General features: G+C 39.4%; 1 long non-coding RNA gene across 1 annotated transcript; it reads right to left on the reverse strand.

Moving 5' to 3' along the window:
* Positions 1-1661: 1661 nt before the first annotated feature.
* Positions 1662-7953, reverse strand: LOC122238364. Its single transcript, XR_006217275.1, has 4 exons — positions 7778-7953; positions 6621-6678; positions 4302-4434; positions 1662-1744 (listed from the first exon to the last, which is right to left on the reverse strand). It is a non-coding gene; the product is annotated as an uncharacterized LOC122238364 (long non-coding RNA).
* Between the last annotated feature and the right edge of the window lie 8716 nt (positions 7954-16669).

Below are 16669 nucleotides of genomic sequence, written 5' to 3' on the forward strand. Positions count from 1 at the left end.
CTGATCTGCAGCTTGAGTGACCCAGGAGAGAAAGATGCATCGCAGCTAACTATAGCGGAAGCCCAGTGACATCATGAAGATGGGTAGGAGGCTTAGGGGTAAAGGGGGTCAGCAAAGATTTCACAAAGAAGCAAGCTGTTTGTTTTGGTCAGCTGGAAGATTATCACCATGGTATGAAACAGTGAAGACTTTGGAATCAGGTGACTCATTATTCTATATGAGATTAAATTTCTTCATCTGTTAAATGGGATTAATAATTCATCTTACAGGGAAATTTTGAGAATTAGAGATAATGCATAGGTAAAGCAGCTAGAACAGAGTCTAGCATACAGGAAGTACTCAATAGATGGTAGCAATAATGATGATGAGTCATTGGAATGTGAAGCTCTTTGGGACAGGGATTTTTGCTGATTTTATTCCCTTTTGTATTCCATAGATGTGCTTAGAACAATGGCACTTAATAAATATATTTTACAATGAATGGATGATAGAAAGAGACAGTAGCAGAGAAAATAGCACACGTAAAGAAAATGCCTGATCTGTTTGGGGGTCATAAATGACAAGATGAGACAAGTGTGTCTGTGTGTGTGCACGCCCACATGCACACATGTGAGAGAGAAGCATGGGTAGGGCCAGGGACGAGACACTTTGTTGAAAGAAGTTTGAAAAGCTGACCCTGCCATCAACTTGATGTGAGGTTTGGGGAGAAACCATTCATAAAGTCACTTTTTATTATGACAAAATATTTACTATTGGAAGCAAAGAGAAGAAAAGGCATGACAGGAGGCATTGGGATTCAGTTGTACGGCATAAAAGAGCCATAAATCTTAGATTCGTTTAAACTAGTGCAGCCTGGGATTTAAATAATTAGTATTTGCATTTACTCTCTCCCTCTTCCTCTAAAGCATGGAATTACTTTGGGGGTAGAATGAAATCACAGTTTACCTCAAGGCACTAGAACAGCAGGTGCTCAACTAATATTTGTTGAAAGAACTGGTAAATAATATCTTTAAAAAGTCAAGACTTTTGCCCTGACCTTTTTGCAGCCATTTACCTGTGGTGTGGAAAACAACTGAGTGAGAGCTCCTGAGATCTCCCATCCCAGCAGGTTGTTCTCCCAGAGGCCAAGCACCCCAGTCCTGGAGGGTTCATGCTGCTTAGTGGGATCTTTGCAAAAGAAATTCAAGCACCCAAAGAGTCAATCAAATTAATTCTCTGATTATGTAGCTTAATTGAGTTTAGGATAATTCTTGGTGATGCCTGGCTCAAAGCAGGGACAATCAGTGCAATTTGGGTCTTTTGGGCACAGAGGACCCTCATAAAGATTAGGAATTAAAGGGTTAGGAGCACAATGAACAGTTTTTACACCGTGTCTAGCCATGCAATTAACAAGATCAACCATCTTAACTGTAATATAAGGGGTTCTGTGCCCCCAAGTTAAAAGGTCACATTCTTGTCAAGTATGAATGGAACATTGCTTAAAATTGACCACACATTTGCCCCAAATGCAAGTCTCAACAAAATCAAAGAATTGTTATTACACCATGTTCTCTAGCAAACTTTCAATTAAACTAGAAAATAACAACAAAACTCATTGCCACCACCACAAAGGGAGTGATTCCAGTTTTATGGTTTCCTTTGCATCTTTCCTCCATTTTTTCCCTGGCTGTAGCTGAGTCCTCCAAGCCCAGAGCAACAGTGGACACAGGATGCTGAGTGGTCATTCTTGTGTAGGCATTATCAGCTTTAAAAGGAACAACACACAAAATCTGTTAGTTGTGGAATGTGGGTAGCTATGCATTTTCAATTCAAGAATTTCCTCTCTATCCCTATTTTCCTAAGAGTTTTAATTAAATAGTGTTGAAATTTATCAAACATAAAAGTCTGACAAAGCTGGGTGGTGGTATGTTTGAGCACTTTCCTTTATTTTCTATTACTTTAAGTACACTTTAAATCTCTCACAATTAAAAAAAAATCAGGGGTGCCTGGGTGTCTCAGTCAGTTAAGCATCTAACTCAGGTCATGATCTCACAGTTCATGAGTTCGAGCCCCATTCAGAGCCTGGGGCCTGCTTGGGATTCTGTGTCTCCCTCTCCCACTCATGCTCAGTCTCTCTCTATCTGTCAAAAATAAAATAAATGTTAGAAAAAGCAAAAACAAAAACAAAACTCTGTGCTTTCAAGTAATAAAAAAACAGCTCAGATGTCCTTAACAACAGTGACAAGTATGGAACACCAACCTCACACAATAGTTTTAGACAATTTATGTTGACTAAGAAATTTATTGAGAAGAAAAAAAGGAAACTTGACCTCAAACTTTCTTAGACCATATTTTATAATAATATGGGTCATATGTAAGTATAAAGCACCTCTAAATTACTGTACATATATCTCCAAAGTATTAGTTTTGGGGCCAATGTCATGCTCAGTAGGTTTAAATTTTGATGTATTTCACTTTATAGTAAAATGAAGTCTTTTATAAAATAATTTTCCCAATACATGTACCCGAATACCAATTATTCTATTTAAATGAAGTGATCATATTAACATTACTTATTACATGTCAACTGCATTTATGGAACAGGTTATAGACTCTGAAGTCAAATCCTCTGGATTGAAATACCAGCTGGGTCACCTACTGGCTATGTGCCTTGCGAAAGTTACTTTGCATCCCTGGGCATTTATTTTTTTCATTTAAAAAATAAGAATACTAATGGCACCTAACTTTTAATACTGTTATGAGGATTATGAGCAACAAAATCTGAAGGATGCTATAAATAACTCACAGTTAATGAAAGTTAAACCAGTACTTTAAGAGCACTTACTAAAAGCTAAGGAAGCACTTTGTTGAGTGTTTTAGTAACATTATCTCTATAAATCCTTCAGTATTATGAGATAGACCCCACCATTATGCCTATTTTAGAGATGAGGTAATTGAGGCTTAGAGAGATGAAAATTGTTTTAAAGGTTTGTGGATGTTTAATCTTTGCCCATATGAATGTTGTTGTTCAAATATATGGTCTGGTTGATGCTACATTCTTGATTAAAAATACAACCCTTGATTTTATCATTATTCCCATAAGAAATTGTTATCCACCTAGCAATGGTTTATTCATGGTGGCACTGGGGAATGCACTGAATCAAGACAACTAAAATGAAATAGAAAATTCAGTAAATAAAATACAACAAAACAAAATAAAGTTAAAGAAATTGCAGAGTCAGTATGGTACCGTAAAGAGAATGTAGAACAGGGAGTCAGTTTCCTTGGGTTCTATTGCTGGTCTGTCTCTAACTGCCATCTGCAAAATTACAAACTAATACACACAATATCCCCTTCTATCTAAGCAGTGGCTTGAGAATTAGGAGACCTGAATCTGCATTCTTGTTGCTTCATTTCTCTGACTAGATTTACCTGTCAACTTTGTGGCTTAAAGCCAGCAATCTCAAATTTCACTTTCTGCTCTAATATTCCTTTATCAGAAAACTATTCCCTTTATCAGACGTTATATGCCTTGAAGGTTTTAGAGACAATGAGGTGTTGGTATAAGAAATATCAATGCCTAAAAAAGTTTACAGACTAATTTGGGGAATTTGGGGAATTTACTGCTCAGAGGCATGTACAGCTTTCTAAATCCTGCTCTGTCATGTCTCCATGTGTTTGCTTTATATGATATGAACATTGGGGAGAGATTTACCTTTTTTTTTCAGGAAGGATAAAAACATGTTACTTTTGTTATAATAGTTGATATTCCTATTCTGTGAAATCCTGCATTCACACTGCACAATTTGGAAAACATTTTGCAACAGATGGCACAGGCAAATCCAGATGAAACTCATTATTCAATCAGATTAACCTCTTTCCTTGGTTGATGACATGAACTTTCCAGCATTCCAATTTGTTACAACTTTAATCAGTTTGGACCCCCTTGGTTTTAAAGTATCTATGTCAGAAACAGTCACATTTAGGAAAAGATTTGAAATCTCTCCAACTCTAAACGTGAAAAAATTTTTTTCAAATGTGAAATGTTTTAACAGAGATCTAGAAGGAAGGAAAATTTGAGAAGAGTGGATATGCCAAAAGACAAGGCCTTCAGAAATGCCTGATTTTGCTTTTACTATAGATGCCGACTTCATCTGGGGCCCAGGGCAACTGCACTGCCACCCTCTGCTTCATTTATCCCAACTATAAAGTGAGGATAATAGTTATTTATATACCTGGAAGGGGTAAGGTGGTGATTAATTAGTTAATGTGTTCAGTGTGCTTTGAAGTGCTAAGTGTTATTAAGCTTCATTTAGACTTACTTTAATAATTTCACGAACTGAGGGTTCTTTTCACCAGCTGAGGAGCTGGAATCTCTTGATCAGATGTTGCAAATGGCAGAGCAGTTTTAAGGCGAACTCCTTGTCAAAACCGGTTCACACTGGTATTTGCAATCTTTAAAAAAAGAGTTAAACACTTGAGCAATCACCATATCGAAGTGTACAGGGCAGAATAATCTCTTCATGATAGTGGAAGTAAATATTAGTTCCTTTTCCCCTTTTTGGTGGTTCCCTCTCCCCTAGTCTCCTATATCTCAGTATGTGTTAGAGTTGCACAGTCCGAAAAGTTTGAAACAGAAACTTGAGGTAATGACCTTTCACAGCTCAAGAACCTAGTTCTGCAAATCTCAGCTGAGATGCTTCATGCTGACTGGTTCCTGAGGGTTTGGCGTGGGCATCTGTGCTGGCTGTTTAAATTGCTACAGATGCAATTTTAACAGGTACATAAAGAGGAACCTGACTTTCTTACCTGTGCCCCTCCAGTTGAAGAATATTGGAGGTCTCAAACAGGCTTACTCTGGAGAGGCATTCAAACTATTTTAAAACAAGAGCTTGGAGTTGTTCATATCAGAGTTTATGTTTGCTTTTTGGTACTTCCTGGAAGTTGGTGAGAAGGGTGGATGGAGCAGCCAGGTAAGGAACGGCCAGTGTTGGTCAGCAGACTTCAGGCTGACTCAGGGTCAGATCATGCACCTTGCAAGTTGCCTGTCTCCAGTTGACTGACACCCAAAGCCCTACCTACTCCTTCCTACTCCCCCTGCCCCAGGTAAACCTCCTACGGGTGTGGTCAGAGGTCAGGGCAAGGACAGTGAGTGCAGTGGCAAGGTGGTTGGATGGTGTGGGAAATTTGTGCTTCCCAGCATTGGTGGCCCACCCTCTTATACCAGACAGGTGGGTTTATAAATAATTATGATCCATTAGCAAAGAGGGGAAAAGCACTAATAGGAAAGGAAAGCTAGTGGATTCCACATCCTGAGGAATCCTAAAGCCCATCCAATCTAAGAGCTATGTGGCTTTCCTGGGCAGTGATGTCAGAAAGTTGTTAGGGATAGAGGTGCAGGTTTCATTTTTTGGAAAAAAAAATATTAAAAGAATTTATGCTCATAAAAACCTCAGTCCCCCTTTTACCTTTGCTTTATTCTTTTAATGTTTTTCCTATGCATAGATTGTCTGTGTTTGTGTCTCCTCTTTTGGAGTTGTGTGACATGTACTTCTTGATTATATTTCATCAGCATTATCTAAATCAGGACATAGGGGAAATATTTTCTATTTTTTAATTTAGCATGGCTTTGATATAAGATAAGGCACCTTTGATTGGGTTTGCATTCCCTGCTGGATAAACATTTCTGGCATATATAATATATGTGTCATGGAAATAACATAGGGAGCAGAACTTTGATAACTTGCTGGATTTTTTCCAAGGAGTGGGTTGGGCTCCTTCACCCTGGGCCTGTCCAGTGTGCTGAGCTGAGGATTTCCTGTGGTCTAATTAGCAGGCCTGGCTTTCTGACAGTAGACAGCCTTATTGCTCTCAGAGTGCTTGGTGTTTATAAGCGAGGGATAGAACAGATGTATCTGAAAAACAAAAGCTTCAGGTATCAAAAGTGAAAATTCTTAAGCCAGTATTAAGTAAATTTTGTGGAGGAACAATTAGCTACACTAGGTACATTTCTAAGAGTTCTTAGAACTGTTAGAAACCGACCCGAAAGGATATTAGCCTACATCAGAAACTGTAATCAATATAAATCATAATATCTTTTCTAGAAAAATTGGAATGCAATTAATGCTTTGGGAAATGTGTCTATAAGTCTAATTTTTCTTAATGTCTTCCTAGGGACTGTACAAAGCATTCATGTATTGTTAAACTCTTCGCACAATTTTGTTCTAAAACTATCAGCACATATTTCCTGCCTTGCCACATGCAGTATCATTGAACCTAATTAAATTGTTTTGGTTAATAACCAGTAGACCTAACCTCTTTAACAAATCTTTGCTCCCAAAGCTGCTAATCCCACCAGGACTCACTGGCTACGGTTTTCACTTAGGTCTGCTGTCCTGGATTTATTTGGGGGGGTTGCTTTCAAGGTAACAAAATGGAGGAGAAGAAATATGATCCATGAAAATTTTGTACCCTTCCTTGACCATCAGGCATTAAAAAAATAAAGAACTGAATATTCTCAGAGGGAAAAGTGAACAGCCTCAGGGAAGGACAGTGCCTTGCACACAGTAATTGTGTGTCAGTGGTGCCCCAGATGGGCCTGAGCCTGAGAAAGTTTTCTGCAGGATTACTTCACAACTCACCAGCACCAGCCATCTGATCCTGGGTGCTACTGTCCAAGCAATAAAGGTTTTCTTCTATCTGAGGTTTAAGAAACAAGAAAAAGAACTTCATCCTTATTACCAAAAAAGAATATTTTACCTGGTTTAATTATAATTATATACATTATGGGCAATAAATCACACTGTTGGGTCCTTATATTTTCTTTTAGGTTCCCTCTCAAGGAGTGATAATAACTCATAGCCTCAAAGGGTCCCTTGCCTGTCCCTGGTCTCCGTATGCTCTGTGCTGTGTGCTGAAGTTACATGTCATGTTCCATTCTGCTCTGCTCCAGTGTGGCTGCATCTCCTATCAGGGCATTCATACTTATTTTTGCAAACCCTAAGTTCTCCTGTGTCTGATGTTTGTTCAGACTTTAAGTGATGAGGCTTTCTCCCTGTTTATCTATTGAGTTAGCTGTGTTTTTTCCAGATCTAAAGGGCCATTCTCTGCCTTCAAAACATTTTTCAAAAGACTTCTGCTTGGCTGTCCCAGAAATGTATTTCTATTTTCATGAAACTGTAGCTTTTTATGTTCTCTCTCCTTGAGTGCCTTAGTGCAGTAGGAGCCTATGCTTCTCGCTCAGGTGGGTATAGCAAATTCCAGATTGAATAAGGCTCCTCTATTATATAGAAGTTATAGAACTTGGAATAATTCTTGTGTATGTCTATCAAACAGCTGTACTCTGTCAGCTGCCAGCAATTTTCCCCATTTCATCCCAGAGCATGTTTAAGTAGTTACCTCTATTGCACTGATCTTGGAACACTTTTAATTCTAGGTAAAATATATCCTGGTCAATTGGAGAAATGTCTTCCTCATATATAGCATATAGCATATATGCTAAAAAAAAAAAAAACTTTCTTCTTACTATTTTCTATGACTCCATTTTCATCCCTGGTTTCAGATAAGCTTATAACCTAATTATCTATTTCATATCTCCCCTTTTGGAGGAAAATTATAATTACTTGCTGTCTGCACGGTTATTAGGAATATTAGCGAGATTGTAAGCTTCTTGAAGGTGGCAGCCCTTTGTAACATTTTTGTTTTATATGCCACACAGAACTTAACACAATGCAGAACAGAGAGATTTAGCTTCACTATGCACTAAGCAAAGGCCATGAGGAGGAAGGGGCAAGCTTACTCCTCTGACTCCATGGCAGCCTGTAGATGACATCTCTTACTGGATATCATGACATTGGCAGCTGTGTCAGACTTGAGCGATGGCTGCATCCACCCCATAAAATTATGAAATCTCTAGGGGAGCCTGAGAACAAATTTAGAGCTTATCTAAGAAAGCCGTCCATGTTGATCAAGGGAATGGCTTCTGATAACATTTCACTTAAACTCCAAATAGAATGACCTATCTTGCCACTCCCATAAACTTACAGTCTGAAATAGGCTTAGTCATAAAGAAGAAAGTACTAGAACACTTGCAAGAGTTCTGATGCTTTTTACTTATTGTAGGTCGAGAACAGGGGCTGGCAAATCTCTTCTATAAAGGACATGATAGTAAATATTTTAGGCTTTGTCTCTGTCACACCTGCTCAACTTTGCTGTTGCAGCAAAGCAGCCGCAATACATAAACAAATATTGTGGCTGTTTTCAAGAGAATTTTACAAAACATTGAACACAGTGTTGGGGACCTGGATTTGGTCTGTGGGCTGTAGTTTGCTGACTCTGGTCTAAAAGATCAAGGGTACAATGTGGTTCTAACTCTGTGATGCAGGTTTTACTCAGCATCCAGGTTCCTGAGCTTTCTGGGTGGTTCAAGGAGCCAGAAGGGAAGGGAGTCTGCACAGGTTAGGGAGTCAGGGGGTAGTTTGTATGGTCTCTGCCCACCTCCCACCTTCCCACACTGAATCCATTTCTGATATTTCCCCAGGGATTCTCAGAGCAGATGTGGGTACATGAAGTGGGATCCTGTGTCCATCAGAAGTGCCTTTCTGGTTCACCTTTCTAGTTAACCCATACGAATGAATTGTTCATTGAAATCCCTTCTTATTTGTGGCTATAGCCAAAATTTGTGGCTAAGTTCAAATTTTATGAAATTCTGGAACAAGAAGCATGCCCTCTATAAACCAAATCTTCAGGTTTCTCAAGTATAAAAGACCAGGAGAAAATTTAGGATCATTATGCCCATGAAGAATCTTTCCAGCTCACATGGATATATTTGAATCTTAAACAAATTAGCTAATAGACTAAAATAATCTGAATTAGAGACTAATGGGAAAAATAGTTACTAAATTATTTTAAGATGGAACTCTGATGGTTGTTAATTTTGGTAAATAAGTGTTTGGATGTTCACACGGTATCCATATCATCTTTGCAGTATCACATGTTTAAGATTCTAGGAGACCAGGAGAAAAAGAAAGTACAAGTGCTGCCTTTTGCATGTGTTTTTTCCTAATCTGCTTTTCCTTGCTTCTGCATTAATCAGAAGACAGCAAGAGAATCACCACCATTACACAGCAAGCTTGGGAAAACTATTGAAGAAGAAACATTCTGAACATGTTCTGGGAACAGAAGAATGGATTCAAACCAATTCACCAGCTCATCCTCATCTGTAGAGTATTGGCAAAATAAATTCAGAGTTTATCTGGTTGAAGGAGTAAAAGCCTACCTGGGCATATAAAAGGAAACAATTACTGGAAATACACAAGGGACCTCCTGGGACTAAGGGTAGGTGGTATAGAACCAGAAATGGGGCATGGATGTGGTCAAGCTTTCTTTTCTTTCCTCCTTCCTGAACCCAGGTCTCTCATATCTGGTTTGACATGGAGACTTCTACAGTTTTCAGCATTTCTTTGCAGAGCATCCTTCTCTGCTTACTTGCTGGTGTGGTGGTTCCAAATGGGCATCCTCAAAGAAAGTATCTCATTCTGGAATCCCCATACCTCAAAGAGAATCAAATGCATAGAAAGATCTTAATTCTTTATTAACTAGCCCCTTGACAGAACAGTCATAATTGAATAAATACGGTCTCCATAGCTAACTAGATATTCCTTGGCTAAACTTCACACTGTGGGGAGGAAGAAATCAATTAGCCAGTCATGAGCCAGCATCCACTATTTGTGCAATCTTCTGTGAGACTGTGATTCCCAGGAAAGTAAAGACTATCCCTGCTACCAGTGAGGCACTTCTCAGAAGACATCTGGGTACCCCAAAAAGTACTAACACTAGTGCTCTCATTTAGTCTAAAAACCTGGTTACTGAAACAGTGAGATATCAATTTAACAAGTTTCTTTAGTCATATCAAAGTCTAAACAACTTAGGGGATTCTTAAGTTACATACCCCACAGAGAAGGACTCCTCAGACTTTAAACAGTGGGTGATAAATCCTGGCAGAAGGCAAGGTGGGGACTCTTCCTATGTTCACATCAACACAGACTTATGTCTGCCATTGGTTCACAAAGACCACATTGGGGGAGGACATCAACTGATTAAAGATAATTTGCCTATTTGTATCATGTCATTTTAAACATCGCCATACACCATATTATATACTAGAATGTTCCTTTGGAAAGAAATGCTTCAGCCCTAATGGCACAGCCCTACACTAGTGTGCCCATCTGTCCTCATTTGCTTGGAAACATCCTCACATTATTACTAAAAGCCCCACATCCTAGGGAATCCCCAAGTCTGGGACATGCTGGGACACTTGGTCTCCCTAACCAACCATCAGTTTGAGCCATAGAAGTTGGGCTATGAGTATCCAGTCGTCTTCTTCTCCATCTAATATGATTCTGAAATCAGCCTCAGAGCTAAGAATGCCTTGTTAAGTCCGTGGGCTGCCTCATTGCATATTTCCTCAGTTGATCCTAGCACCTTCTCTATTTCCCAGAGGCTTTGTTCTGCAAGCTCTCCATGCCTGAGGTTTGGTATAGCACTTAGCCCATCTGAAAGGGAACTAGTGCTCACCATCTCCTTCCAGAAGGAGATAAAAGGGGAATAACCAGCCTATTCTCAAAGACACTTGCAGGCCTAGAGGAGATAGAAAATAACTCATGCAAACACATAGCTTCCACCACTGATACCATCATATCAGAATACTAGGACCTGACATAATAAGACTATGTACCTATATGGCATACACTTAAAACTAATAGGATATTTTAATGTCAATTATACTTCAGTTAAAAACAAGTTTACTTACTTCTGTCCTCCTATGTAGTGTAAATATCCTGAGACAGAAGATTTGTCTTTTTTTTTTTTTTTTGTAAATGGCTGTGTTCCCAATGTCAGGAATAGTGAGTAGTACATAAAAGGCTCTTAATAAATATTTATTGAATAAAGGAGAACAAATGAATTAACTGGAGATAGAAAGACAGTTAGAAGTTGTTAGTTTTAGCTATTATAACAAAGAACCATAGATTGGATGTCTTATATATACAATAAATTTATTTCTCATGGTTCAGGAGACTAGATGTCCAAAATCAGCATGCCAGCATGACCAAGTTCTGTTGAGAGCCCTTGTCTAGGTTACAGACTGCCACTTTCTTGTAGCCTTAACATGGCAGAGAGCAAAAAGGGGAAGGAAGCAAGAGTCTTGCTTGACTCTTAGAAGGGCAGTAAATCCACTTTAGGAGGGCCCCATTCTCATAATATCATTAATCCCCCATCACCTCCCAAAGGCCTCACCTCTTAGTATCATCATACTGGGGGATAGGGTTTCAACACATGAATTTAGGGGCTGGACACAAGCATTCAGTTTATAATAGGTGGATAATGTAACAACCCAGGAGAAAGACAGTACAGGCCTGAATGAAGCTGGTTTCTGGGAGCGGGAATTAAAAAGATACTAATGCTCTCTGCCTGAAAAGTGCCCATTCATATATTTTCTTTATTCAAAGTTTTTTTAATCACTTGCTTTCTGTAACTTCTACTCATCACACACACACACACACACACACACACACAATCTTTAAAAAAATGTATAATGGACAATCTCAGACTTATCTGAAATAGAAAATAGCATAATCAACCCCCTTGCAGGGTGATGAACTTTTGATCAATCTTGTTTTACCTATATTCCATCTACTTCTCCCTTTTCCTGGATTCTTAGAAAACAAAGTCTCAGAAATCATCTGATTTCATTAGTATGGTATTTTCTTTTTAAATACCTTTCTACTACTGTTAAAAATAGTTGGTATGACCTCACGCTGGTCAGAGTGATTAAAATAAACAAATCAGGAGACTATAGATGCTGGCAAGGATGTGGAGAAACAGGAACCCTCTTGCACTGTTGGTGCGAATGCAAACTGGTGCAGTCACTCTGGAAAACAGTGTGGAGGTTCGTTAAAAAATTGAAAATAGAACTACCCTATGACCCAGCAATAGCACTACTAAGAATTTACCCAAGGGATACAGGAGTGCTGATGCATAGGGGCAAATGTACACCAATGTTTTTAGTAGCACTTTCAACAATAGCCAAATTATGGAAAGAGCCTAAATGTCCATTAACTGATGAATGGATAAAAGAAGATGTGGTTTATATATACAATGGAATACTATTTGGCAATGAGAGAGAATGAAATCTGGCCATTTGTAGCAATGTGGATGGAACTGGAGAGTATTATGTGAAGTGAAATAAGTCAGGCAGAAAGACAGATACCATATGTTTTCACTCATATGTGGATCCTGAGAAATTTAACAGAAGACCATGGAGGAGGGGAAAGGGGAAAAATGTTACAGAGAGGAAGGGAGGCAAACCATAAGAGACTCTTGGATACAGAGAACAAACTTGATGTGGGTGGAGGAGAGGGGAAAGTGGGTGATGGGCATTGAGGAGGGCACTTGTTGGGATGAGCACTGGGTGTTGTATGGAAACCAATTTCTCAATAAATTATATTTTTATTTATTTATTTTTATTATTATTATTTTTTTAATATATGAAATTTATTGTCAAATTGGTTTCCATACAACACCCAGTGCTCATCCCAAAAGGTGCCCTCCTCAATACCCATCCCCCACCCTCCCCGCCCTCCCACCCCCCATCAACCCTCAGTTTGTTCTCAGTTTTTAACAGTCTCTTATGCTTTGGCTCTCTCCCACTCTAACCTCTTTTTTTTTTTTCCTTCCCCTCCCCCATGGGTTTCTGTTAAAGTTTCTCAGGATCCACATAAGAGTGAAACCATATGGTATCTGTCTTTCTCTGTATGGCTTATTTCACTTAGCATCACACTCTCCAGTTCCATCCATGTTGCTACAAAAGGCCATATTTCATTTTTTCTCATTGCCACGTAGTATTCCATTGTGCATATAAACCACAATTTCTTTAATAAATTATATTTTTAAAATGGTTTGTATGTATTAGACCAATTTTAGGCAGATGAAATGAACAGGAGGTGTAATTAACCTAAGATGAAACTACTGGTATTTTCCAAAAGTTCCTCTGGTACTAATATGCAGCCAGGGATGCTTGTTCTTCTGTGTGCTCATGGAACCTGGTATCCTAGGTATGATTCAGGGGTTTGCTTGTCTGTAATTCCCATGATACTCTATGGTCAAGGTCTCCCCAATGAGCTAGTAAGCTTATGAGCCCTATTCACCACAGTATCCCAAATATACTCAAACTATAGAAAATTCCTAATAGGTACATGGACATAAATATTTTTAAAGGTATAATCAATAGGATTTTTCAATTACTTGTGTAGGTCAATAGGCTAAGGTACTGGAAAGGTTTACAATTTATTCCCAGGCTTGTGTTGAAGTAATTGAAACATGGTGATGCCATTGCATAAACCAGGAAGTGTGTTACAGGACAGTGATTAAATCAGTTTGGCAATGTCGAATCTGAGATGCCTATTGGGTACCAAACTAAAGAAGTTCAGCAAGCAGTGCAAAATGTGCATTTAGCGTCCAGGAAGGAGACCAAATCTAGAGAGAAACATTTGGGTGTTCACCAGTTAGAAATAACAGATATAGAGGAGAAAGAATTGAGAGAGCCAGTGTAGAAAGTTTTGGGGGTCAGGACTGAGGGCAGGAATTTAGGGACCAGGAGGAGGAAGAGGCTATAGCAAAGAATTTTTCTGGATAAGAATTTGAGAGAAAAGAACAGTGTGTAGTTATTCAAGTAAGAGAACTGAACATTATGAATATACTTAATGCCATCTTCAGTGTTCACTTCATGAACACTTAAAAGTTTCAAAAGGGTAAATTTTATGTTGTGTATATTTTAATACACACACACACACACACACACACACAGATAAAGATTGCAAGTTCTAAGAAGTGGGTAAGTGGGTGAGTGGCCCCTCCAAACACCAGAGACAGGGCAGGGAAATGAGATGCAAATGCTAGGTCATTGATTTGCTAAGCATGAGGTCACTGCTTCATCAACCAGGGATCAGTTCAGTGAAGACTGGAAGAGGGACAGGGATATCAGATTACAGGGAAGAGATAAGAGGAAGAAGCAGAGATCACAAGGATGCATTTCTTTTTAGAAAAAGGTTGTAGATTTGGGGTGGTGGCTTTGGGAAATTATTTCTCAAAGTGTGATCCTTGAATCCACCACATCAGAATCATCTGGAATATTCAGTAAGATTCTTGGGGCTATACCAGATGTATTGAGTCAGACACTATAGGGTGATGAGATCAGAATTTCATTTTTTCTTAAATTTAAAGATCAAACTGGCTTTATTCAATGATTCATGAATTAAGCAGCATTCCATTTAGTGAAAGAAAGGAGCTCTATCGAGCTATAGAAGAGAAAAGGTTTTTAAAGGCAGAAAAGGGGCAGAAAGGAGATCATTTTTGGGGGGGTGATAGATCAACTTTCTATTTATTTATTTATTTATTTATTTATTTATTTATTTTTAACTATAATTTATTGTCAAGTTAGCTAACATACAGTATGTTTTCACTCATATGTGTAATTTGAGAAACTTAACAGAAGACCATGGGGAAAGGGAAGGGGAAAAATAGTTTCAAATAGAGAGGAAGGAAAACCATAAGAGATTCTTAAATACAAAGAATAAACTGAGGGTTGATGGGGGTTGTAGGTGGACAGGAAGATAGGTGATGAGCATTTGTTGGATGAGCACTGGGTGTTGTATGTAAGCGATGAATCATGGGAATATATCCCCAAAACCAAGAGCACACTGTATACAGAATTTCATTCTAGAAGAGTTCAGGGGTGGTTTTTATGAACACTAAAATTTCAGCACCATAGTTAAGCTGGAAGGTTGTCTGCTGGAAGATTGAAGATGGTCATACCTAGGCATGTTTCTAGCAGAAGGAAGGGTCAGGAGGACAGGAAGATACTTTTCATTTGGTGCTGGAGGTGGTGGCCTCAAACAAACCCAGAGGAGACTGAAAGTGCATATGGAAGCAGATAAAGGAGCAGAGAATATGGGAGGGAGGAAGAGAAATGGGCGAGAGTGCTCCCTGAACTGGAACAAAGGACTGAGCTGCTGCAGGGCCCAGGCCCCTTGTCAATCAAAGAATGTGAAACTTGGGATCTCACAGGTCTCAAGAAAGATAGACATCAGGTTCTACCCAGGGCAAGGTGCCACCATAGCAGATCATCAGCTGGAACGGGAATCCCAGGGGCTGGCAGAGACCTCAGTGAGAGGGAGGGCTGTGTCCATGGGTGGTCAGGGGAGCCAGACAGGGATGGGAGGCAGGCTCAGTGTGAGGAAGGGCAGGGACAAGGTGAAAGCTCTCCCTATGGTCAGAGGGTGTTCCAAAGGTGAACTTTCTCTCAGAGGGGCTGGTGTAGGAGCCTTCAGTCAGGATGGGTAGAACTTCTCCACAAAAATACTTGAGCACCTCACAGGAGTTACTATATTTACTTGAAAAAGATAGAGCCTCTTTTTATACAGATTCCACTATTCACACTCTACCTCATTAGCCTTCCCACTGCTACTCTGTTGACATTGTTTCAACCCCAAGAAAACTTGGTTGGCTGGTACTTATTTCTTTTATCTGGCTTTCTCGTAATCCCTCTGAGGAAAGAAACTTTAAAATAAGAGATGTGAAAGAGGGGGTTGAGGAAGCCTTGCCTGTGGGTGCAGGGGTTATTACATGCAGCCTTTGGGAGAAGCTTGAGTTAACCCCTGCTCCTCTGGCACTAACTTAGAGCCTCATTGTGCTTGTTTTATTTATGGCATGGAGACAATAACACCTCTTTCACTGGGTAGCTGCAAGGATTGACTGAAAAAAAATGTGTACAATATAATTAGCTTATTATGTGACACACGTAGAAGAAATGGTAGCTGCTGTTGAGGTAGTGGTAATATATTTCGTTATTATTATCATTATTATTATTAGATAAATTCAGACATTTCCCTGGGAAGGAAATACCGGGAGATTGTTCTGATGTAGCCAGGAAAGACGGCAACCACTGTCACCAGCAGCAGTATCTTTAGATGATTTGTACCCTTCTAGCATGTCTCCATCTAGCTTAGTGGTTCTCACACCTGGCTACACATTAAAACCAAATTTTTAAGGATACTAATACACAGGTCCTACCCGAGGTGAAACCAGAATCCCTGTGCAATCTACTGAGGTCCAGATCAGACGAGTTTTCAAAGGCTCCTTAGGTAATTTCCAGGCACCACCTGAAGTGGGCACTGTCAAGTAGCTGGACTCTAATGGCAGGAGGTGGGGTGAGGATATTCAAGATGCTTTACAACTAGGTCGTGATTTACTGTCACACAGGGTTTTTAGGTGACTAAAGGAAATGCTGGGACCACCCAAGTCCTGCCCACACATGCTCTAAGGCTATATGCTCTTTTTTTCAGCAACTGATGTCGCCCTTCAGGACCAAATTGATATTTGGCATGGATGCACATTTCAGCAGGTGGAAAAGTACTTGCCTGAGCAGAGGATGAGTCTACAGGATCCTGGGATGATTTTTCTAGACCTTACATTCCCAGGACAGACGTCTTAGGAAAGCACAGAGCATATCACTCTCCTGGTCAATCTGGCTGCTTGGGAAGTTGTAGTCCCAATGTAGATATTTTGTCCTCACTCTTCACTTTAATTTGGTATCTCTATTCAAGATGAATTCAGGGTTTTTGGGGTTATCTCT

Source organism: Panthera tigris, chromosome B2 (assembly GCF_018350195.1).
Source record: "Panthera tigris isolate Pti1 chromosome B2, P.tigris_Pti1_mat1.1, whole genome shotgun sequence".
Taxonomy (NCBI): Eukaryota; Metazoa; Chordata; class Mammalia; order Carnivora; family Felidae; genus Panthera; species Panthera tigris.